Source organism: Polypterus senegalus, chromosome 5 (genome assembly GCF_016835505.1).
Source record: "Polypterus senegalus isolate Bchr_013 chromosome 5, ASM1683550v1, whole genome shotgun sequence".
NCBI classification, from domain to species: domain Eukaryota; kingdom Metazoa; phylum Chordata; class Cladistia; order Polypteriformes; family Polypteridae; genus Polypterus; species Polypterus senegalus.
In genome coordinates, this window is record NC_053158.1 from 199,039,974 (window position 1) to 199,065,746 (window position 25,773).

The 25,773-nt window shown below is 44.3% G+C and overlaps 1 protein-coding gene and 1 long non-coding RNA gene across 13 annotated transcripts in view; one reads left to right on the top strand and one right to left on the bottom strand.

Annotated features, from left to right (window-relative positions):
* The window catches only part of LOC120529800, a 16,827-nt gene extending 12,642 nt beyond the window's left edge, over positions 1 to 4,185 (top strand). The window contains exon 3 of the long non-coding RNA XR_005633805.1: positions 3,291 to 4,185. This is a non-coding gene — a long non-coding RNA (uncharacterized LOC120529800). The remainder of the gene's footprint in view (positions 1 to 3,290) is intronic.
* si:ch211-285f17.1 (sickle tail protein homolog) overlaps positions 1 to 25,773 on the bottom strand; it is a 464,466-nt gene that overhangs the window by 180,743 nt on the left and 257,950 nt on the right. The gene's annotated exons all lie outside the window — the stretch shown is intronic.

The window sequence follows — 25,773 nt, forward strand, 5'->3', positions numbered from 1 at the left end:
CAAGTGAAGAGCGCAGAACAAGCCAAAATTCAATGGAGTTTACCTCCACACGTAACGAGAACCTATAAAAGCCATCATCAATTAGAGAGAGAACAAAGGGTCTTAATGCTTTGAGGAAGGTCAGATGGAGGTGGGCACCTCGTTGCACCAGTTAGAAAAGAGGCAGCATATAGATTTGATGCCACACAGTGGTGGCATCACCAGATAAGAGTGGGCAAGAAGGAGCCTAGGACCTCACTAGTGTCTCCATATATAGATGACTGTGCCAATCACCTATAGATGGGGTTGAGCCACAGAACCTTCCAGAAGAGTCCAAGCTTTTCACAGCATCTGGAAGGTGCCAAGGACATAATTGAGGAAATGTCATACAGGCAACCTGTTTAGGAACAAGTGTTACAGGACAAGGGTACAAAACTGATGATCACAAGCGGGGAGCTCAGAGTAAAATTCCAGCTACTTACACTCCCTTGGGTGACAAGAAGCTCACAAAGCCGGACGTGAGTCTTCAAAAGCTTCTTAAACTCGTTGAGGGTGTTCGGATTTGTGTAAATTGTTAACTACACATATTGTGGAGTTCCTGCTACTTCCCGACACCATGCCCAGTCAGCATGCCCGTGCAACACCCCACCGCACTGGCATCACACTTAAGTTTTGTGGGGCCTGATGTGGTTCTCGATCTCCCTATTTGGCAACTCATTAAAAAGTCTGGAGTGGGCGGTGGCAAAATCTGCTGCTGAAAAGGCTCCGCCCATTCCCAAAAAACCGGCCCACCCCAATTTCCTTCAGTCCGTGCACTTCAAATGGCTTGGGGTTGCAGTGAATTGGAAAAATACGTAAAATAACGAGGGAAAGACAGAGAGGAGGAAACTGAACAGAAGACTTGACGCCAAGAGAAAACAGAAAAGTAGGATTACGGTGAGGAGACGTGGAGCAGAAGGGAGCTAAAAGCTTTCTGATTCACTTCTATGTTGTAATGAGCCCTGCGTCAACACAAAGAGCGACACATGTAGACCACTGCAGGTCCTTGGCCCACCGCATACGTTATCTTTCCGTCATTTTGATTTCCGCACCACTATACATGTGTACCCCTCTCCGAGCAGGCACGATTATAACATGCGGCTGCAAAGCAAAAGAAAAAAAAAAAAATAAAGAAATGATCCAGGGGCGCAAGGGACCAACACTCCTTCCCTACTAGACCACCCACAAGTACAGAAGCACACCAGCAAAAGCAAAGTTGAGCTACAAATTAATTATTCTTATCCCGTAAAATGAGGAATTGGACTCCACAAACAAGTCCCCTGCATGCATAGAAAACAAGAGAGTCAACAATTTACACCACTAATACACACGTGAAGAATTAATGAAACCGAGTCCTTTAAAAATTCACCGTTAGGCCTGACCACCTACAGTCTGTGATGGCGAAGGATGTGTCGCGCCGAGGGGCACCTCCTGTTCTGGGAAACGTTAACCCTACACAGCCCCTAATGCTGGCCCGTCAGGTCCCATCCCGACTGACTTTACCTCATTCAGAAGAAAACTAACACGATCCTTACAGAAATGAACCCGGGTTCGCCCGACTTTCTCCAGTGTGTTGAGTAGCATTGCCGCTTGTCGTTCTGGTGGCGTCTGCTTCTCCTTTAGCTTGCTGCTCTCCTCTCCTCCTTCACCTTTATCCCGCCACAGATTTGCATACGGTCGGCTCCTCCCCTTCTGGTCTGTTTGGCCCTCCGAGTCGGGTGCTCCCTTTCCCATGAACCATTGGGCCAGTCTTGCACATTCAGCCATAGGACTAAGGAAAGGTGTGAAGTGCCCCCGAATGTATAACCATGACAACTGATACATGGGTTAACAATGGCAAGCAGATTTTTTAGATAGGCATAACATATAGTCTTAGGGCTGGTTTACACTTCACGCTCAGAACCCATACGCATCATGGCTGCCACGCGTTCCCAGCGTTCATTTGACGCGTCCTCTGAGCAACGTCCTCTTATGTGGCATGTCTGCATGTCCACCTAGACAGAAATGTGAACGTTTCTTTAATTATTCGTTTAGACGTGCGGTCGGGGGGATGCTCTGCAGCTTCGTCCATAGTTTTGCTGGAGTTGTGCCAGTGTTGTTAGGCATAATAACTAATTCAGATGTTTCGAGTTTCGGTGGTTCTTGGTTATCCACTCCCTTTAAAGAGAGTCCTTTTTTTTTTTGACAGACTGCGGTACGGCGTTTACTTCAAATGCATATTTTGCCAATTCGTATTTTCACAAACACAACCGTCAATTCGTCCAGCCTTACATTCAACACTAAACATCAGCGACTCTATTGTGGGACCAAAGACGTAAATGCACCCAGTCGTTGCCCGAATGCACATTATGAGGTGTGGTGCCGTACTGGAATGCCTCTTTATAATCTAGTTTTACAGAACGGTTTTTACCCTTGCAACAAGTTCTGTTTACTGTAACACATGCAGACCCTTGACCCACATTTACACCTTTACTTTGGGGGGATCTTCCGAGGAGACTTTTCAGCTGCAGACGGGTCATCGTAATCAGTAGCTTGCTCGCTGTCAAACCAGGTCAGCAAGAGCACCAAATCACCGCCCCCTACTCTGAGCGTCACCGGATTGGTTTAGAAATGCGACCCTCGGTGAGTTGTCTAATTGTCCCCCTCCACTTTTAATCACAAATCCACTCCAGGTGGGACGTGTGGTCCCGAGAGACCACTTCACACCAGACGCACACCGTTTGCTTTGCTGATGGCGAGTCGGCACAATGGCTCCACGTGGCTTTTGCATGCTGGGTGTGACTGTGCTATGTGGGTCACCTGACCACGCTGCCCCCCTTCCCGCTTATACATTTGGAGACTTCAGGGGCAAAAACAAAAAAACGTGTGGACTTACTTAAAAAGTCTCATCCCGACAGACAATGGAGGCAACGTTAGAAAAGACTGTCTGGCCAGTGGAGGGCACAAACGGCAGTGACAGGGGATTAACGTCTCGGTGGCCAGCGGACAATGGAGGCAGGAAGGGAAGGAATTAACTATTGAGTGGCAGGTATGCAGTACTGAGAATGGTATTAAGGGGGTCAGCCATTCAGTACCCAGCAGAGAATGAAGACAACACAAGTGCAGAGGATTAACACTCAACTGACCAACAGGTCATACTGGTTAATTCCTTAATGTCCGGCAGATAATAAATCTGGTGTCACACACGTGCACACTGGGGGCCTTCACTAAAGGTGAAACACAGGGACGGGGGCTGATGAAGGGCACTAATGGCTTTTCTCCCTCCTCTGCAGATCATCTGATGGGAAAACCACCGGAAGCCCCACCAGGTTTCACGTCCGCCTCCTTCAGACCTCATTTCCACCAAATCCCAGTTGGACCCTCTTCTTCCTCTCCACCAACGATAAAGACAACCACCTGCCTTTCCCCAGCAGTTACACTTTGACTCCGTCTCTATTGACTACTCGGTAGGAAGACCACTGCTCTTCAAAACATCCTTTACAATACATGGGGTGGATCCCCCCCAACCCGCTCCCTGTATAGTTGTGTTTCGCTTACACGAGTGACCAACTTCTGCCTTCTAGTGACCAACAGGATTGTTCATCCGAGCCTCAAGTTTCCTACAATCAACTGACCCACAGGCCACACTCAGGAGATCCAGAGCGCCAAGCAGAACATACAGAACAGCAACGTTATTAGTGTTGGATTGGTAGTAAAGTGTTCACTTCGGTACCAGCTTTCAGAACTCCGTACCACCAGCAAAACGGTTCCAAAACGAATAACGGACAACTCCAAATCTCCCCATCTTACTCCAGCCTACCTCATCGCGTACCCCTTCAGTCGACGCAAAGTCTCAGGGAAGGGAGGGTTTGTGTGTCACCTGAAGTCCCAATTGTGCTGAAAGAAGTGGAGGAGGTGGGGTGTCACGTGAGGTCAAGATTGCGGCAATGGTTAAAGTCACGTGAAGTCCCAATTGTGTCAAAAGCAAGGGCGGAGTCAGCTGAGGTCACGCTGGTGCAAGGGGAGGGGTTGTGTCATATCAAAGCATTTTGGGGGGCATGTGAGATCAAGACTGTGTCGATGCAAGGAGAGAGGGGTTGTGTCATGGAACGTCCCGATTGAATTAAAGCATTTTTGGTCACATGAAGTCAAGATCATGTCGAAGATGGGGGGTTTAAATCACATGAAGTCCCAGTTGTGTCAAAGCAAGGGCAGAGTCAGCTAAGGTCATGCTGATGCAAAGGGAGGAGTGGTGTCATATCAAAGCATTTTGGGGGGCATGTGAGATAAAGATTGTGTCATGGGGCGTCCCGAATGCAACAAAGCAATTTGTTATGGGGTCACATGAAGTCAAGATAACGTCGAAGGTTGGAGGTGTAAGTCATGTGAAGTCCCAACTGTGTCAAAGCAAGGGCGGTGTCAACTGAGGGGGAGGGGATGTGTCATGGGACACCCCGAATGCATTGAAGCAACGTATCACATGAAATCAAGACTACATTGAAGAAAAATGGGGGAGAATCACATGAGGTCACATCAAAGCAACTTGGGGGGGCATGTTTGAGGATCACCTGAGATCAAGATGGTGTCGATGCAAGGAGAGGGGTTGTGTCATGGGACGTCCCGATTGAATTAAAGCATTGGGTGGGGGTCACATGAAGTCAAGATCATGTCGAAGATGGGGGGTTTAAATCACATGAAGTCCCAGTTGTGTCAAAGCAAGGGCGGAGTCAGCTGAGGTCATGCTGATGCAAAGGGAGGGGTTGTGTCATATCAAAGCATTTTGGGGGGCATGTGAGATCAAGATTGTGGGACGTCCCAAATGTATTGAAGCAATTTGTGTGGAGGAGCTACATGAAATCAAGATTGTATTGAAGAAAGGGGGTTAATGTGACGTCCAGATAATGTCAAAGTATTTGGGAGTGGGGGGGTATGTGAGAGGATCACCGGAGATCAAGATTGTTCTAAAGCTAGAAGAGGGGTTGTGACGTCCCAATTGAGTCGAAGGAATTTGGGGGTCATGTGAAATCAACATTGCATCAAAGAAAAAAAGGGGGGGGTCATGTGAAGTCCCAGCTGAGTGAAAAGATGTGGGGGGTGGGGTGTCAAGTGAGGTCAAGATCATGCTGAAGGTGGAGGGTTTAAATCTCGTGATGTTCCAATTGTCAACTGAAGGGGAGGGGTTGTGTCATGTGACTGCTTTGAAGAAAGAGGAAGAGAATCACGTGAAGTCCAGATAAAGTATTTGATGGGGAATGTGAGAGGATCACCTGAGATCAAGATTTTTTCATGTCCCTCTTGGGTTGGTGTGGGGGTTTCACATGTAATCAAGATTGCATCAAAGAAAACGGGGGATCATGTGAAGTCCTGATCACATCAAAGCATTGGGTGGGGATGCGAGATCAAGATTGTGTCAAAGCAAGGGGAGGGGTTGTGTCGGGGGTCACATGAAGTCCTCATCACATCAAAGCACAGGGGGGATCACATGAGATCAAAATCGCGTCAAAGCAAAGAAGGGCTTGATGGAAGTGATGCGGTTGACTCTTGGAATCCCAATCGCATTGAAGCAAAGGGTTGATTTTTTACTTCCCGCGCCACAAATCCTCATATGCTGGTACCACGCCGTTTAAAAATGTGGTGTTTTTTTGGAACTCTTCTAGTACAGGAATACCATACAACCCTAAATGTTATCAGGTTAAAAACCATGCCATGGCAGAAATCACCGAGATTGCACTGTGATGTCTGATGTGACCATTCACTGAAGGGCCTGACCAGTGATAGCGGGATTTTCTGCCCAGTGCTGCTGCTAGATGATTGGCTGATTCGAGATTTTCCTCGATGAGGAGATGTATGGGTGTTTATAAGAATCAGCTCACCGAGTCTGTATGCTGTATATATGTGGGTACGTCAATAATCATCTAACACTTCTGTATTCATTTTGTTTCTGGTTGACTGCACCGCTTTCTCCACATGCATGTGGTGTGTCTGTGCTCACAAGTGCTAAAGTTTCAACCTCAAGTCAGGTTCCGTTATTGTGTTCCCAAAGTAAAGATGGCCACCCTGCTATGTTTTATGCCAAAGAAGAGCAGCAAGTGGTGATACGCTTTTTTAGGGGCCGAAACCCCCATTGGTTCCTCATCATCGTGGTATGGACATGTAGATGTAGAAAAGGCAGGATCCGGCTCCTTCTTTGTGCATAACACCTGTTCTACAACTAAACGCTCTGTCATAGTAAAACACTGCCTCCGTATTGTGCAGAAAGCCTTCAGTGGATTTTAGCCCCCTGGCACCAGATCTGTCAAGTGGTACGTTATTGCCTGTGCCATAAAGTCGCTACATTTGACATACCTTTTGTAACTGAAATGGCCCAGCAATGAGATAAGCAAGGGTGGCGCACCCTATGACTAGAAGACGTGTAATGCGACACAGAATCCTGGAGCTCTAATATATAGCACACATATAGCCCTGGCACAGACCATTATGATACCTTGGGCATAGTGTGTAGGATAGGATGGGTCGCACATATCAGTAGGCCTCTACAGGGTTAGGATGGTACATTCCACACCTGGGGCTGCTGCAAGAAACTAGCAGCACAATCTCTAATGTCATCTGGGACCCCTGCAGTCCTTCCTAGGGTTTACTTAGAAATGAAGTAACGACAGGTCAGGGGTTTAACAGCCCACTTCTCTGCTAGTGCACAGAACTTTAAGAAAGGTGGTAGCTGAGAATCAAGGCTCAGTCACAGGTAGAAAAGATTGGAAGGGAGAAACGGATTGTTGGCTCAACGATTAATTCACAAAGCCAGCACAGCCGGCACGATGCCACAGCGGAATCATCCCAGTGAAATCCGCTTAAGCTCCATTATTTGGCACACAGCATCCACACCAGTGCCGTGATTAATTCTAAAGCTCTTTACACAAGGAAGCTCGTCTCTGAACTGAAATAAGGCTAAACGAACACCCGCACAGATTATCCGAGGTGATAAAAAAGCTGGGCTGGAAATGCAAAACGGGGGTCACCATAAGCCACCTGACCTTCCAGCACTGGAGCTGACAGCTCAAAGAGATGGGAACCTAGTTGTCAGAAAATGAGACTTGCAAAGAGTTCTACACGGCGCCGTGCCATGTCGAGCACAATCCTGAGGCGCTTCCTAGATACATTTGTGCATCTTTATGTAGCGGTGGGCTTTCATCACAAATTGTGCATTCCAGTGGCTTCCATATCTCTGAAGAGGGAGGACAGGGGAGGGACGTGACTCACTCTGGGACTGAACTGAGTGGGATCGGTGGGATATGAGTTAGGAGGGGAAAAGACTGTACTCTTCATACTGTGAGTGATATCACTCTGTTTAGGACATTTGAACAATTGTGACGAGAAAAGGCCATTCAGCCCAACGAGCTCGCTCATCCAGTTCACCCTCGATTACCCAAAATAACATCAAGTCGAGATTTGAAGGGTCCTAAAGTCCAACATCACATCCAACAGAAGGCGCCAGATATCCAAAAGTACTCTGCACGACTTTGATTGTACATATGATGCAATAGTGTGTATGTGATGCAATATGAACAACTGTATGTATGTATGTATGTAATGCAATAAGAGTGACTGTGTGTATGTGATGCAATTGAGTGTGTGTATGTGATACACACTGATACACAACTGTGTGGATATACTGTATGTGATGCAATATGAGCGATTGTGCATATGTTTGTGATGCAATATAAGAAACTGTATGTATGTAATGCAATATGAGTGATTGTGTGTATGTTTGTGATGTGATTGTATGTGTAGGTGATGCAATATGAGTGACTGTGTCTAGATATGTGATGCAATTGAGTGTGTATATATGATGCACACTGTGATGCATGACTGTGTGTATATAGGCGATATGATTGTGTGTGTATGCAATGCAATGCCATATGAGTAATTGTGTCTAGATATGTGATGCAATAGTGTGTGTGTGTGTGTGATGCAATATGAGCAACTGTATGTATTATGTATGTACTGTATGTAATGCAATACAAGTGATTGTGTGTATGTTTGTAATGCGATTGTTTGCGTGTTTGATGCAATATGAGCGACTGTGGCTAGATATGGGATGCAATTGAGAGTGTTTATGTGATGCATGACTGTGTGTATATGCTGTATGTGATACAATTGTGTGTGTATATGTGACGCAACATGAGTGATTATGTCTAGATATGTGATGCAATAGTGTGTGTGTGTGATGCAATATGAACAACTGTATGTATGTATGTATGTAATGCAATAAGAGTGACTGTGTGTATGTGATGCAATTGAGTGTGTGTATGTGATACACAACTGTGTGGATATACTGTATGTGATACGATTGTGTGTAAGTGATGCAATATGAGCGATTGTGCACATGTTTGTGATGCGATATAAGAAACTGTATGTATGTAATGCAATATGAGTGATTGTGTGTATGTTTGTGATGCAATATGAGCGACTGTGTCTAGATATGTGATGCAATTAAGTGTGTATATGTGATATGATTGTGTATGTGTATATAATGCAATATGAGTGATTATGCATATTTTTGTGATGCAATATGAGCAAATGTATGTAATGCAATACAAGTGATTGTGTGTATGTTTGTAATGCGATTGTTTGCGTGTTTGATGCAATATGAGCGACTGTGGCTAGATATGCGATGCAATTGAGTGTGTGTATATGATGATATGCTGTATGTGATACAATTGTGTGTGTATATGTGATGCAACATGAGTGATTGTGTCTAGATATGTGATGCAATAGCGTGTGTGTGAAGCAATATGAGCAACTGTGTGTATATATGTGATATGATTGTGTATGTGTATATAATGCAATATGAGTGATTATTCATATTTTTGTGATGCAATATGAGCAAATGTATGTATTATGTATGTACTGTATGTAATGCAATACAAGTGATTGTGTGTATGTTTGTAATGCGATTGTTTGCGTGTTTGATGCAATATGAGCGACTGTGGCTAGATATGCGATGCAATTGAGAGTGTTTATGTGATGCATGACTGTGTGTATATGCTGTATGTGATACAATTGTGTGTGTATATGTGATAACATGAGTGATTATGTCTAGATATGTGATGCAATAGTGTGTGTGTGTGATGCAATATGAACAACTGTATGTATGTATGTATGTAATGCAATAAGAGTGACTGTGTGTATGTGATGCAATTGAGTGTGTGTATGTGATACACAACTGTGTGGATATACTGTATGTGATACGATTGTGTGTAAGTGATGCAATATGAGCGATTGTGCACATGTTTGTGATGCGATATAAGAAACTGTATGTATGTAATGCAATATGAGTGATTGTGTGTATGTTTGTGATGCAATATGAGCGACTGTGTCTAGATATGTGATGCAATTAAGTGTGTATATGTGATATGATTGTGTATGTGTATATAATGCAATATGAGTGATTATGCATATTTTTGTGATGCAATATGAGCAAATGTATGTAATGCAATACAAGTGATTGTGTGTATGTTTGTAATGCGATTGTTTGCGTGTTTGATGCAATATGAGCGACTGTGGCTAGATATGCGATGCAATTGAGTGTGTGTATATGATGATATGCTGTATGTGATACAATTGTGTGTGTATATGTGATGCAACATGAGTGATTGTGTCTAGATATGTGATGCAATAGCGTGTGTGTGAAGCAATATGAGCAACTGTGTGTATATATGTGATATGATTGTGTATGTGTATATAATGCAATATGAGTGATTATGCATATGTTTGTGATGCAATATGTGCAAATGTATGTATTATGTATGTACTGTATGTAATGCAATACAAGTGATTGTGTGTATGTTTGTAATGTGATTGTGTGTGTGATGCAATATGAATGATTGTGTCTAGATATGGGATGCAATAGTGTGTGTGTGTGATGCAATATGAGAGACTGTGTGAATATATGTGATATGATTGTGTTTGCGTAATATGAGCGATTGTGCATATGTTTGAGAAGCAATATGAGCAACTAAATGTACGTATGTAATGCAATACAAGTGACTGTGTCTATATCGTGTCTGGGCACAGACGGCAGCCCCCACTTTATGGAAGATACCAAGGCCTCAGGGTTAAATCTGAGTCACACCTAATCTGGGCAAAATTAAGAGGAATTCCTTCATCACCCTCTAAGATCAGAAGCGGCAGCCTCGTTTAGACGATAACACACAAGATGGGTACAAAAAACAGCTGTGGGCTGAGGTGTGGCCTTTGACTTCAAGGGTGAGGATGAGGCCAGGAGATGCGGTGCAGAATATCCCAATAAGAAGAGTGAACGGGTATCAAGATGGCAGAGCAACTAACTAGAGATCACTTTTGGCTGCTTGGCTCTTCAAAGGTGAATCGTGGGCTGTGGACACAATGCGCCCAGAAGTCTTAGTAAGTGACCCTGAAAGAGGCTGACCACTGAGATGAAGAGTCAGGGAGGCGGGTGAGGAGAAGCTGATCACTTAGAGGTGGCGTACAATGCTGTCCCTAAACTGCAGTGTGATGGCAAGCGAGCCAACTGGCCCCTCCATAGTGTTAGTGTAGTGAGCCCAGAACAGGTCTGACAACTCGTGCTAATTACCGCTCTGCTTCAGTTATTCAAACTCCTGAGGAGTGCCTGGAGGGCAAAGGTGTTTAGGGAGTGGGAAAAAGGGCGATCCCACCGGGAGGCACCTCATGTCCAGGTGGGAGTTTTCTCTTTGTTTGTTTGAATGGCCATAAATAAACAGAAGAGAAAAGGGACTTAAACCTCCGGCAGCCTCTAAAGTGAACCTCCGTCATGGTGGCACACCGCATTAAGGCGGCACCAGTGACACAAGCCTGGCAGGATCACCGATCTGCTAAATGTGTGTGTTTACGGTGAGCGATAACATTCTCTGAATATTCGCATTTCCCTGTCTGTCTACTGCACGTGTACACCTCAGCTCGGGGTGCCTTAATACACCTGTGTTTATACTCGATACAGAATTTGTATAGGCAATTCATTTCCTTCATCACTTTAAAGACCGTGTTTGTCAAAGGCCTCGGGGGAAAAGAGAAAACCGGTAGTGGAAGAGCACCTCTCACATGAATGAAGGACAGCAAGGGGCAGAGTGCACGTGAAATCACCTCATCTACGGTATGGACGAATAGGTCAGACAGAGTTACACAAATAAATATTTAGTCCATCTGCATTCTTATAGTGAGTGACATCACAATGTACAGTACATTTAAATAAAACCTTCCAGAAAAAAAAAATGGAAACACAATCTGAAAAAGCAAGCGTGCAATTGATCAAAAAATATTTTATTCTAGCTGAGCTACCCACTTTAGAGAGGTTGAAATCTAAAAACAAAAAAAAAAAAGAATCAAATAAGCCTCAGCATTAACATCAGTTGTGTGACACCTAACAGAATGTATTTTAAAAAAACATATGGTAATAAAGTGCATTGTGGTTGTCATTCCAACAGACGGCACATCTCAAACAATTGTAGTAATAAAATGCATTAGTGCTAATGTTTGTGATGTGCCTAAACATACGTCTGTTATTTGCCATTTCGTATGGGGTTCAAAAAGCAGTATTAATGTTTGTGATGCACCATCTGTTGGAATGACAACCAGATGGACAAACAGCCTGCCAAACACTCATTCTTTTATTAAGGTGGAAATAAATTATATATATATACACACATACATATATATACACACACACATACATATACATTATATACACACACACACACATATATATATATATATATATATAGAAAAATATATATATATATATATATAAAATGTATAGTAGTGAAACAGGACAACCTTTAAAAATCAATAAAAAAAAATGTAAAAATGTCATTCTGGCCAAGCGGAAGGCAGATACACTTTAATGTCAAACGCTGGCACTGCATCTGATTGTGTTCAGCTCTGATGGGAGAGCTACCCTCTAAAACACACGGAGCTATGATCTCTCTCTCAAAAAAGTCAAACATTACTCCTTAACAATCTCTACATGACAATGTCTGTTGAACAATCGGGTATCGCTAGCTAAGCAGAGGCAAGGTACACTCGAACACGTGGCGAGAAGTGGACCAACTCGAACAGAGGCTGGCGAGTGAATGAGGAGGGTCCTACCCAGCTCCCTACTCGAGAGGTCCCGCTTCCTCCTCGGCCTGCTGCGTCTCTCTCGGATTCGTGCAAATAAATTGGTGCGACAAGTGAACTATGATACTTAGCTCGATGAGAAGTTGGAAAATCAACTGGAATGTCGAGCAAATTATAGAAAAAAAAAGATCTAATTCCGTTAAGTAGTTCTTTCATGAAAAGTGGACAGACAGACAGACATTGGATTTATATATATTTATCATGTACACACACACACACACACACACACATATATACACATGCATATACATACAATCCCCATTTCCAGAAAAGCTGGGATATTTTCCAAAACGCGATAAAAACAAAAATCTCTGCTATGTCAATTTATGTGGACCTTTCCTTAACTGACAAAAGTATAAAGAAAGGATTTTCAACAGTTTCACTGACCCACTTATCTGTATTTTGTTAATATACACAAATTCAGAAACTGATAGCTGCAACTCGCTCAACAAAAGTTGGCACAGAGTTCAAATAAGACTGAGAAGTGCCCAGAATATTCACGTAGCACCAGTTTTGAAGACTCCGCACTAAGCTGACTAGCTGGTAGCGGGTGAGCTGTTATCACGGTTGGGTATAAAAGTGGCATCCATCAAAGGCTCAGTCTTTGTAAGCAAGTATGGGTCGTGGCTCACCCCTTTATGACAAAATTCAAAACAGAACTGTTAGTGAGTTCAAGATTGCAAGGAATTTTGGTCTTTCAACATCTACAGTACATAATATTGTGAAAAAGATTCAGAGAATTCAGAGACATCTCAATGCGCAAAGGACAAGATCGGAAACCACTGTTGAATGCGCGTGATCTTCGAGCCTTGAGGCGGCACTGCCTAAGAAACTGTCACGCTACTGTGACAAACACAGCCACCTGGGTTCGGGAGTACTTCAGGAAAACATTGTCACTTCACGCCGCCCGTCACTAAATGCAACTTGAAAGTGTACGCTGGGTGCTTTGGTCAGATGAGTCCACATTTAAAAAAAAAATAAAAAAAATAGCACGGAGTATGTATTTGATCTTGTAGTGTTTTCGAAGAATCAACATTTGAAATGTAGTTCTTTTTTTTTGGCTCCCCCTGTATACGATAAACAAACAACAATCCCCCCCAAACACACATAAGAACTTCTGGCTTGGACAATAAAGAGCTGCTGTTGCTGCTGTCAATAACAGCCTTGTTGGTACCATTAAGATGGTCAGAACACTCCAGATGTACCACGGGTTTACATTTAAAGGCACCAGGATTTGAGCAGCTTCTTGAGTAGCAGATCCAGCTTCTTGGGGACAAGCCGCTAGATGTTTGTTCCATCCAAAGATGCCCGACTGAAGACCCCAGCGTTCAAAATGACTCATCTTCACAACAGAGTGACTCGTTTCTGCTTCCGAGTTTAATAATAAGCATCAACTAGCTAGCTAGATAGATAAATAGACAGATAGCTAGCTAGATAGATAACTTTATTAATCCCAAGGGGAAATTCGTATCTTGTGCCCCTGGTATCTTTTCAGTGGACTCAGGGAATCCCCAGCATTCCTGCCATATTGACCGAAGGGAAGATTACAAAGCAAAAGCCTTAGCAGCTGCTAGGAGGAGGAAGAGGATGCCCACCCTAACTGTAATATGGCACTGTAGCCCAAACATGACAGATAATGGCGCCCAATAAAACTACTAATGCCCATCTGTGCCACAGGCTGACAAGAAGAACTGGTCCTTGCAGCAAAACCACCAATCATAACTCCTGCCATCTCCATTAGTATTGGACTTTGAAGTTCATCCCACATCCGAGGGCCACTGACCAAAGCACATTCCACACGGATCACTTGTCCCGGTGAGTAGCCATAAATTTGTCTGCTCCTGTAACTGAACACCAGTCCTTGAAACTCATGTGTTGAGGCCGGACTGGCGCCTCCCGCCCCCCCGGAAGGATCTGGTTACTCCTGAACTGCCAGAGCATGGAAGCCGCACTTGGTTTCCTCGTATTATTAACTAAAGCCGGCCGGCAGGGCTTAATGATGTGCCTCCTAGAACTTTCTGAACACTCATCTTCTTCTAAAAACAAAACACAGAGGAAGTAAAAGCCAACTAGGAACGCATCGCTAGACTGAAGCAGCCATCCGTGTATCCCTTTCCACCCGTAATCGCTCGGTGGTCTTCAGCTAATAGCTGGCACACGCGCCTGATATGTGGAGTCGGTTATTCATTTTTCACCCTCCAGGCAAGTCCCGTCTGGACTACTTCTTCTTCTTCTTCTCCCACGTACTATAAGCCCCTTTGACAAGAGAGCCAAAAGGAGGCCAAAGCCTACACCTACAGCACTGGACGTAAAGAGGACTTGGACGGGGTGCCAGTCCATCATGCACACATTGGCACAAAAGGGCGATGCCAACTCACCTTCAGAGCTAAACACGTTCTGTGCCTGGCTGGGACTGGCAAAGAAGACTATCTAGGAAAAGCTGTTGGTGACGCCACCAGGGGGAGTTGCTGGGCCAAAACCAGTCCCTACTTTAACTCTTTCAGGGCTAATTATTATTATTATTTTGCCTTTTGTCCCAGAGCTGAATATTTCTCCAAACAACAATGGTCTCGCACATAAATCAACATAAAATGCTTCTTTTTGATAAATGTCACAATGTTTTAAGTTACATGAGCCTCTACAGTATGTAAATTCACATACTTATTACATACCTACTTGTCTTAGCACTCATAATCTGAAAGGAACTTTCTGGAAAAAAACAGAAAGAGGAGCGGCGGGTAATCCGTAAGGTCCACTAGCAGGTCCACTAGCACAAGCAGTTTGTCTCAAACAGATCGATATCTGTGTAGTCCTCCCTGGGCAAACATTTCTGTAGGCACATCAGCAACATGAGCGTGTTCAGCACTACGATCAGCTGGGGACCAATCAGCTGACTTTCATTTTTGATTTCCAGATTGCTTGCCTCAAAATCAGAGTTTGATTAATCAGAGACCAATTCAGCAATAATATACAAAGCGTAAATAATATGCACAGGGTATTTTGTTTTGCACGTCGGCATCACTCTCTCACCTGATGTCGATGCCATTCTAGATGGTGTTTATTCCACACTACTCACGCACACGCAGGGATTTGATAAGAACAATTCTTTGCATTTATATAGCGCTTTTCTCACTTTTCAAAGCGCTCAGCAATTGCAGGTTAAGGGCCTTGCTCAAGGGCCCAACAGAGCAGAGTCCCTTTTGGCATTTATGGGATTTGAACCAGCAATCTTCTGATTGCCAGTGCAGATCCCTGGCCTCAGAGCCACCACTCTGCCTACTTGATGTCAAGTGGAGTCTAACAGTCCCTTTACCAAAGACGGTCTACCTATAATACAACGGTGAGTTTCATTGAAGTTTCATCCCTCTGGCCACGAATCCGCCCTAAAAGAGTTAAACAACACGTCATATTGTCACTCTCACAGGAGGCCAAAGCCTACACCCACAGCACTGAGCGTAAAGCAGACATGGACAGGGTGCCAGTCCATCATGCACACATTGGCACAAAAGGGTGATGCCAACTCACCATCAGAGCTAAACATGTTTGAGCCTGGCCAGGACTGGCATGGAAGACTATCTAGGAAAAGCTGTTGTTGAGGCCACCGGGGGAGCCGCAGGGCCAACTCAGTCCTTACTTTAACTCTTTCAGGGCTGGTTTTGACTTTTGTCAATAATTCAGGGGTAGAGGAAGGTAATTTGGTTGTAAATGTTTTAGTTTGACTCTCTTTGCTAGAAGGAAAGTTAAGCAATGGACTGAATGATGGGTTCTCATATTTGTTCTGTAGAAGCAGACAGCTGGATGGGACTAAATACTTCAATGGCAGTGGAGTAGACAGGGCTTGCCTCCTGAGTGGCAGTAAACTGGGCAGGGCTTTGTGCTTCTGTGGCAGCTGATTGGCTGGGGCGTCGCACACAAACAAACTACCAAGACATGGAGTTGAAGGAGAAACCTGAAAGAAAGAAGAAAGTTGAAGGAGAAACCCCGATCACCTTTACAGAGAATCTGGATGAAATACTGGGGACATCTTATCAGTTGGCTAAGCAAACAGGCTTGATGGACTGAATGGTGGTCTCTTGTTTATCAAATTTCTTATGTTGTGTAGAAGCAGTAAGCTGGACAGGACTAAATACTTCAAAGGTAGTGGAGTAGGCGTGGCTTGACATCTGAGTGGCAGCAAGCTGGGCAGGGCTTTGTGCTTCAGTGGCAGATGATTGGAAGGGGCGTTGCACACAAACAAACTACCAAGTTGAAGCAAAAACTCTGACCACCTTCAGGAAGAATCTGGATGAGAGATAAGGACGGCTTAACGGACTCAATGGTCTCCTGATGTTTGTCAAATTTCTTTTGTTCTTATGTCGTGTAGAAGCAGTAAAGCTGGACAGGACTGAATACTTCAATGGCAGTGGAGTAGGCGGGGCTTGACAACTGAGTGGCGGCAAGCTGGGTAGGGCTTTGTGCTTCAGTGGCAACTGATTGGATGGGGTGTTGCACGCAAACAAACTAGCAAGACATGGAGTTGAAGGAGATACCCTGACCAACTTGAGGAAGAATCTGGATGAGATATTGGGGCTATCTTAGCTGTTAGCTAAACAAACAGGCTCAACGGACTGAATGGTGGTCTCTCATTTATCAGATTTCTTATGTTCTTATATTGTGTAGAAGCAGCCAGCTGGAGGGGACAAAATACTTCAAAGGCAGTGTAGTAGGCGGGGCTAGACACTTGAGTGGCAGCAAACTGGGCAGGGCTTTGTGCTTTAGTGGCAGCTGATTGGGGCATCGCGCATAAACAAACTACTAATAAACAAACTACTAAGTTGAAGAAGAAACCCCGACCACCTTTAGGGAAAATCTGGATGAGATATTGGGACAGTTTAGCTATCAGCTACATAAACGAGTGACAAATGACCTGGATGGCTTCCTCTCACCTGTTGGTCACATTTCATACGTTCTTACGAAACGCATTTGGCTCAACTTCTTATTCTCCTCAGAGGCTGGGCTCCCATGTATCTAAAACAAAGAGAAGGTTGAGGCAATCTGTTGTTTTATGTCTTCGCCTATGTCTGCTAGTTTTCCAAAAAAAAAAAAATAAGAAAATCACGGGATTCAAATCTTTGTCTTTTTTTTATTTTTGGGATGTCAGTCACCAAGCATCCTAGAAGTGACAACAATTTCCAGGTTTCCTCCATCGCTGTTGAACCAGCACAAAAGCCACCCTTGGGAAAAATTTGCCTCCCAGACACGCCCTGCTACATCTGCGGCAAGACAATACAAGGCGGCCTCCCAACATCTGAATGCCGTCTTCATGGAATTTTTATTTTCATGCCCGCGTGCTGACAGGTTTAGAATGCTGGCTTGAAACTCAAGTCAAAGTGCTGACTTTCACAACAAAAAAAAAAAAAAAAGGGCAATGCAGGAAAGGTAGAGCGGCATTGACGTCCGGAATCGGAGCGCTCACATGACACGGAGATTAAACACCGCGCTCCATTCCCGATTTCTAGCTTAGCCCACTCTTACACTCATACAATAACAGCTCGGCTGCCATGGATGGCCTGCTGCACGGCTTCAGCGATTTGCGTTCCTTATACGACACCCATCAGGGAATGAAACGTCGTAGTCGGCAGGATCCATTCAGGGAAGGGCCACGAAATAAGCATGGACCAATCAGAACGGAATTGGGAGTCTGAGTTTTTAAAATTCGGTGCTTGCAACCATCCACCCTTCAACGCTGAGACGGTGATTTCAGAAGCATACAGCTCTTCAGAGTAGTTGGGGTCAAAAAGGTGAAAAATGGAAACTATTGTAACGTCTTAGCGCACAACTTATTTTTTGTATGACTCTGTGAGCAATTCTCAATCAAAATACAAATACAGATTAACTCTTTCAGGGCTGATGTTGACTGTTCTCAAAATTCAGGGGTAGAGCGGACAGTAATCAGCTGTAAACTGCGACACAACTCACCCTTAGATTTTAGTTTGACTCTCTTTGCTAGAAGGAAAGTTAAATAGCTTTGCTGATTTAACCTCGAATCCCTACACGTGCCTGAGTAGCGAAGAGCAAACTTCTAAAATGGCATCAACATCTGGCTAGAGACCAACGCGAACGTGCAAAGCAAAACACTCCATGGACGTTTTACGTGTATAGGACTCTTACTTGTCCAACTCCGAGTTTAATGCAAGTGATCTGGAGATGGAGATCAAAAACGAAAGTGAGGTACCAGCATCATCTGATCGGTCGCCGTGGTGCTGAACACTTTCGTGTAGCTGATGTGCCTACAGCAGCGTTCGCCTGTGAGGATCACCACTTATGATGACAAACTATATTGCGTCACACTGCCACCGCCACCCACCTGCTGTGCAAAGACAGTCAGCCCACTGTGCATTTCTGCTGATCATCGAGACACCCTGCACAGCCACTGCTGCCAGAGATGCCGAACATGCGCCAACAGCAGCCACAGCACATAACAACAGACGTTTAATGTTGATTTATGTGTGAAATCCATTGCTTTGTGTGCTTTTCAGGTAATTGAGTTTTTTGGAAAAAATATTCAACCCTCAGAGTTAAAAGAATTACTAAATATGGAGCCGGTACACAGAGCAATGCAGAACAGTCAGAACATTAGAACAATCGAGATGAGAAAAGGCCATTCAGCCCAACAAAACTTGCCAGTCCTACCCACTTAATTCTTCTAAAAAACATCAAGTCCGAGTTTTGAAGGTCCCTAAAGTCCAACTGTCCACCACACTACTTGGTCTGTGTGAAGAAAAACTTCCTAACATTTGTGTGAAATGTCCCCTTAACGAGGTGGTGTCCCCGTGTTCTTGATGAACTCATTTTAAAGTCACCGTCTCGATCCACTACACTAATTCCCTTCTGAATTTTAAACACTTCAGTCAGGTCTCCTCTTAATCTTCTTTTTCTTAAACTGTAAAGGCTCAGCTCTTTCAATCTTTCCTCATAACTCATCCCCTTTAGTCCTGGATTCAGCCTCATTGCTCTTCTCTGGACCTTCTCTTGTGCTGTTATGTCCTCTTTGTAGCCTGGAGACCAAAACTGCACACAGGACTCCAGATGAGGCCTCACCAGTGTGTTATAAAGTTGAGCAGAACCTCCTGTGACTTGTACACCACACATCAAGGCGCTATATAACCTGACATTCTGTTAGCCTTCTTAATGGCTTCTGAATGCTGTCTGTCAGTCGATAGCATCGAGTCCACTTTGACTCCTAAATCCTTCTCATGAGGTGAACTCTCGATTTCCAGACCTCACGTTGTGTATTCAAACCTCACATTTTTACTCCCTATGGCTAACACTTTACATTCACTGACATTAAATGGTTAACAGGCTCAGCTCATTTAATCCCCTGTAGCCCTGAATCAGATTAGTCGCTCTTCTCTGGACTTCTTCTAGGGCTGCGATGTCTTTTTTATTGATCGGACACAAAAACTGCACACAGGACTCCAGATGAGGCCTCACCAGCGAGTTATAAAGACTGAACAGAACCTCCTGTGACTTGTACTGCACACGTCAAGGCGCTATATGACCTGTGAGCCTTCTTAATGCTGTCTGTCAGTTCATAGTGTGGAGTCCACTATGACTCCTAAATCTTTTTCATAAGGTGGACTCTCGATTTCCAGACCTCCCATTGTGTATTCAAACCTCACATTTTTACTTCCTATGTGTAATTCTTTACATTTACTGACATTCAGTGGTTAACAGGCTCAGCTCTTTTAATCTTTACTCATAACTCATCCCCTGTAGCCCCTGAATCAGCCTTGTTGCTCTTCTCTGGACCTTCTCTTGTGCTGTTATGTCCTTTTTGTAACCTGGAGACCAAAACTGCACACAGGACTTCAGATGAGGCCTCACCAGTGTGTTATAAAGCTTGAGCAGGACCTCCTGTGACTTGTACTCCACACGTCAAGGCGCTATATAACCTGACATTCTGTCAGCCTTCTTAATGGCTTCTGAACACTGTCTGGCAGTTGATCGTGACAAGTCCACCATGACTCCTATACCCTTCTCTAAATCCTTCAGACCGCCCATTGTGTATTCAAATCTAACATTTTTACTTCCTATGTGTAATTCCTTACATTTTACTGACATTAAATTTCATCTGCACAAATCTGCCCAAGCCTGCATGCTGTCCAATTACTTCTGCGATGATATAACGGATTCCAAATTATCTGCTAATCCACCTACCTTGGTATCATCTGCAGACTTAACCAGCTTGTTACTTGTATTTCTATGTAAATCATTTATTTATATTAAAAACTAGCTGCCCTCTGTGGCTCTGCCCACGTAGTAGTGAAACAGGACACACTTTAAAAGTCAATGAAAAAATAAGTCCATCCATCCATTATCCAACCCGCTATATCCTAACTACATGGTCAAGGGGGTCTGCTGGAGCCAATTCCAGCCAGCACAGGGCACAAGGCAGGAAACAAACCCCAGGAAGGGCGCCAACCCACCTCAGATAAAAAAAGTAGTAATTTGTATTGAGAGGAGTTTATATTGATAGTTTTCGTATCTGAGGGCCTCTCGGTATAAAGTATTTTTGGTTTTGCTATCAGGGATGAGAGCCTCGCTGTGATCTCTTTGCCAAAAATGCAAAATGTTGTCAAGGTATCTCTTGCCAGGCAGAAGGCAGGTATGCTCTAATATCAAACGTCGCCACTTTATCTGATTGCAGAGCGTTCTCCGCGTGGGGAGAAAATCATGTAGCTGTGATATCTCTGCCAATGAGTAGCTACCCTCTGTAAGACACGCAGATCTGATCTCTCTCTCAAAAACGTCAAACGCTATTCCTTAACAATCTGTAGATGATAATGTCTGATGAACAAACTGGTGTCACTAGCTAAGCGGAGGCAAGGTGCACTCCAACACGTGGCGAGAAGTGGAGCGACTCAAAAGGAGGCTGGCACGTGAGTGAGGAGGGCCCTGTTCAGCTACCTCCCCTACTTCTGAGGCCCCGCCTCCCTACTCCTGAGGCCCCGCCTCCCAACTGCCCTCAGCCCACAGTCTCTCTCTCTCTGATTTGCATGAATAAATCAGAGCCATAACTGAATTATAATACATAGCGCAATGAGAGAAGTCGCAAAATCAACCGGGATGTTCAAGCAAATTATAGAAAAATAAAAAGATCTAAATCCGTTAAGTAGTTCTCTCCTGAAAAGCGGACAGACAGACAGCAGCTGCCCCAGCACTGCCCCCTGCTGGCCACCACTCTTAACTACACCCATTCTGATGAGATTCCTCACCCCATCACCCTCTGCTTCCTGTGTCTGAGCTAATTCTGCACCCACCTACACACCACACCCTGATCTCCCACTTCTTCCAGTTTGATGCCCAACCTCTCATGCGGCACCTCATCAAATGCTTTCTGCAACTCCTCATCAATAATCTCATCTGCTCCACCTTGATCGTATCCTTTTGTTGCCTCCTCATGGAATTCCAGCATGTTAGTAAAACACGACCTCCCTCTTCTGACCCCACACTGTTCCTAATGACTCCTGTCCTTGCCATGTGTTGCTCAATCTCGTCCTTAATTCCTTCCATTAATTTTCCTGTGATGCCCATTAAGCTTACTGGCCTACAGTTGCTTAGATCTACCCGGTCACCCTTTTTATATAATGAGATTATATTTGCCATTTTCCAGTCCTTCTCAATCTCCCCAGTGTGCAGTGACTTCCTAATATTATGTGTCAATGGTTCATATCTGTACTCTCTAGCCTCTCAAACACACAAAGACCAAGACAGAGCACTCATCAAACCTAATGGAGACCAACCACATCTATCCGTTAATTAAGTGATGAACTTTGACCAGAAGACAATGGTGGAGATTACAATCATAAAGGAGAAAGTCCAAAGCAAAGCCACAGTTCTGAAGACCTTGGCAAACCAAACCGGCCGCCCACCCGGCACACTAGCGTGTCTGCACATTTAAACCAATCAGTGCCCATGTGGGCGTGGCCTAAGATGCAGTTTAGCTGAACTTGCTGTGCCCAAAACAGTAAAGAGTGTGGATGTGCAACGGCCTGACGCCCCGTCTTATACCAAGTCCTGATTGGTACTTAAAGCAAAAAAAACTACCCAGAAGTACCTATTGGGATCTACAAGTGCCAGCGGTGGGAATGCTACAAATATTCCAGAGTTCCTTAAAAAGCCCCTGGCTCCTGCGGCCGGAAAGCGCCTGATCTCAGGCTTGATGCTGCTGGCACAGTGAGCAATGAGTGCAGGCCTGGCAGACGTAGCTGGTATTTTCAAGTTGCACTTTTCACATCAACTTGGCATTCCATCTATCGAAGCTTCTCCTTCCTCCATTACCGTTCTGTGAGCAGTGGGAGAAGATCCTGGCAGCCTACAGTCGATAAGGGCTGCTGACGCACCTCAACCTCCCTTCCATTAGCGAGAAAATCCTGTAGTACTAAACTTTGATGAGTAACTGTTTTCATGTCTGGAGTATAATAGCTACTCGACTTTTCAGAATTATTTAATTCACAGCTCCACTGTCCTGTGTCCTTCACATCCGTATCTTTCCCAGCAGGATGTGTAAAGTTAGCCTTTGTACCACAAGGTTAATCTCCTCACAGGCCTGGGCGGGAGACACAGACAGGGGAAAAGAGACCTTCTCACACCCACCGGCCTTGAAACATCTGGGGGGGGTCCAGCAGGGCCGCGCTGGCACTGGTCACTCTGTCTCCCCCACCAAGGCTGAATCAAGGCAGACGCGAGCACTCCAGCAAACAAGATGGCAGTGCAGAAGACTTGCAAGCCAGCAATGACAAATACAGATAAGTAGAAAAAGATGGATGGAAAGACTGATAAATGGGAAAAGAATTACATACGATATAGAGGAAAGGCACTATATAATGGGGAAACACTTGGAGGGCAGCCACTATACAAGTACAATACATTCGTGAAAGACATCACAGAGGAGTCAGAGAGACAGGAAAAGTACTTTATAACAGACAGACAGATAGATGTGAAAGGCACTATAAGATAGATAGATAGATAGATAGATAGATAGATAGATAGATAGATATGAAAGGCACTATATGATTGATTGATAGATAGATAGACAGACAGATAAATAGATATGAAAGGCACTATATAGTTGATAGACAAACAGTAAGATAGTTAGATAGATAGATATGAAAGGCACTATATAATTGATAGACAGACAGATAACACTTTCTGTTACAAAGTACATTTTATATTGACCTCTCCTATTGTGTCATCCATAAATATCTATTAATTATACACTGATAGTTATGAAAGGCACTACAATAGATTGACAGGTGAAATTCACAATAACAGACATATCTAATGAATCTGCCGCTTCCCCTCTCTTTTATTATTTAGCCTCTAACACCATGCGGTTTATAATGTAATCTACACTATGGATGCTTCTTTATCCCCCGTGATGTTTACACCAAGCGCGCGGTTAGCTTCTGCATTCCTGACACGCACTGTAGGAATAAATGGCCTGGCGGCGCAGTGGTCAGCCACATAAGTATAGCTCTAAACACAGCCTTGGTTGCTGTGTTGAGGTTTCATGTCCTCCCCAGGTCTCCATGGGTTTTCCCAGACCGGTGGGGTCTCCCACCATTCCTCACTCACATAGACGGTTCACTGATGGTTTCTATCTGCAGATCGGCCATCACCAATGACTGTGTTGGCATGTGTTAGTGTAATGGAGTCACATCCCATTCAGGGTTTGTTTCTGCATTGTGCCCAGAGCTTTGGAATTTCCTCCAGCACCCGTGATTGAAAAATAACAAAGGGCGGAGGCGTGACCACGGGGGGGCTGGGGTGAGCACTGCCCCCAGAGACAAGCCGTGCCCACCCTGCGAAATGTCTGTCTGTCCAATGAAAACTCTGGAGAAGAATAACATTTTATTTTTCAAAGTTCACTTTGCAGCACATTTTGAACCTGTTGACCACATTCCTTAAATAAAATAGCGTATACTTTCCATTCTTCTTTTATTTTCTGGTTGGTAACACCAAAGTCTATGCATAGGTGGCTTATTTAAAAGTAGACATCTTCAACCTCTGTCCCTCCGCAAGCTGCTGGCTCCACGGTTGAGCCCAGCACCGCTGCTCACGTCAGGAACTGACACTCCAAAAGATGTAGATAAGCCTACACAATCCTCCAGCTCTGCGCCCGTGTCGGGTACTCCAAACCTCTGCCTTCAACAAAATATACAGTCCGGTCTGCTTGACTTAAATATGGATAGCTCATCTCAGTCCATTTTAATTAATTATCCCAAGCGCGCATTCGGAAAGACACTCAGATGTTTTAGTGCAAGCTGGTATCAGTCTCGACCATGGCTTGAATATTCTGTTGTCCGTAATGCCAACTTTTGCTTTGCCTGCCGCAAATTTAGTTTTTCCAATTCGGACCACGAAGACATATTCACCAAACACGGCTACACTAATTGGAAAGAAGCTCTAGAAAGAGACGGTGGCGGCTTCCATAAACACGTGTCTAGTATCCCGCACGTCAGAGCCATGTCTGCATGGCAAGAGTATCGGTGCCGGGCAGAGACGGGTGAAAGCATAGTTCAACTTCTGGGTCCAACCCAGATAGAAAAGAATAGATATTATGTGAAAAGCATTGGGGAGGCCGTTCAGTTCCTTGCAGTCAATGAACTGGCTCTGCGTGGTCACAATCACGAAGGTGGGGAGGAGGGACATTTCCTTAAGTTCTTTGATTACACAATCAGAAAAGATGCCAAACTTTCAGAAATTGTAAAATACATCCAAGACAACGCAAACTACAAATTCAGTCACATCTCTCTGAGTTAGGTTACAGCCCAGACAATTTAGTGTGTCAGTGTTTTGATGTCATGTCAGGGGCAAGGCCTGGTGTCCAGGCTTTGTTTCAAAACAAAGTTGCTAAGTACACTCCATATGTACACTGCTACAATCACCAGCTCCATTTAGCAGTGATACATGCAATGGAATCAGAACCTCTGGCTAAGAACTTCTATGACTGGTCAAATTCATTGAACACATTTTGTCACAGACATTATGTTTCACACGCATACAATACACCCACACTGAAAAGACTTCTAGAAATATGATGGAGCAGTCATTATGATGTCACAAAGTCCATTGTCAACAATGAGGAAGCTATAAGGGGGCTTCTCTCAGAGGTAGCACAGGCTGACACTGCCCATTTTGACATTTGCATAGAGACATGTGGTCTTTTGACCCAATGAAAAAAGCAGAATTTCTTCAATACAGGAAAATTCCTCCTTCATGTGCTTGGTGTGCTGAAACCAGCCAATGCAATTCTACAGGCACACGCAGTGGATTTGTGCATGGCTGGGGAGGTGCCACTGGCCACACTGAAGGAGATGAGATGCGACTCATTCTGGGAGGAGCATTTCTCTCAGTGTGAAAGTAGGCCTACCAATTCGCTCAAAAGGAAACGGAAAGTTAATTCACAGCTTGATGATAGTATTGTCGTGTCTACGCTTGGGAATGGTGACTCTGATGAACAAATTGCTACTAATCAGACTTTTTAAAAGGGCTATGTTCAGCATTCTTGATAGAGCTATTGTGGAAATGGAGACAAGATTCTCTCAGAAAAATGTTGAA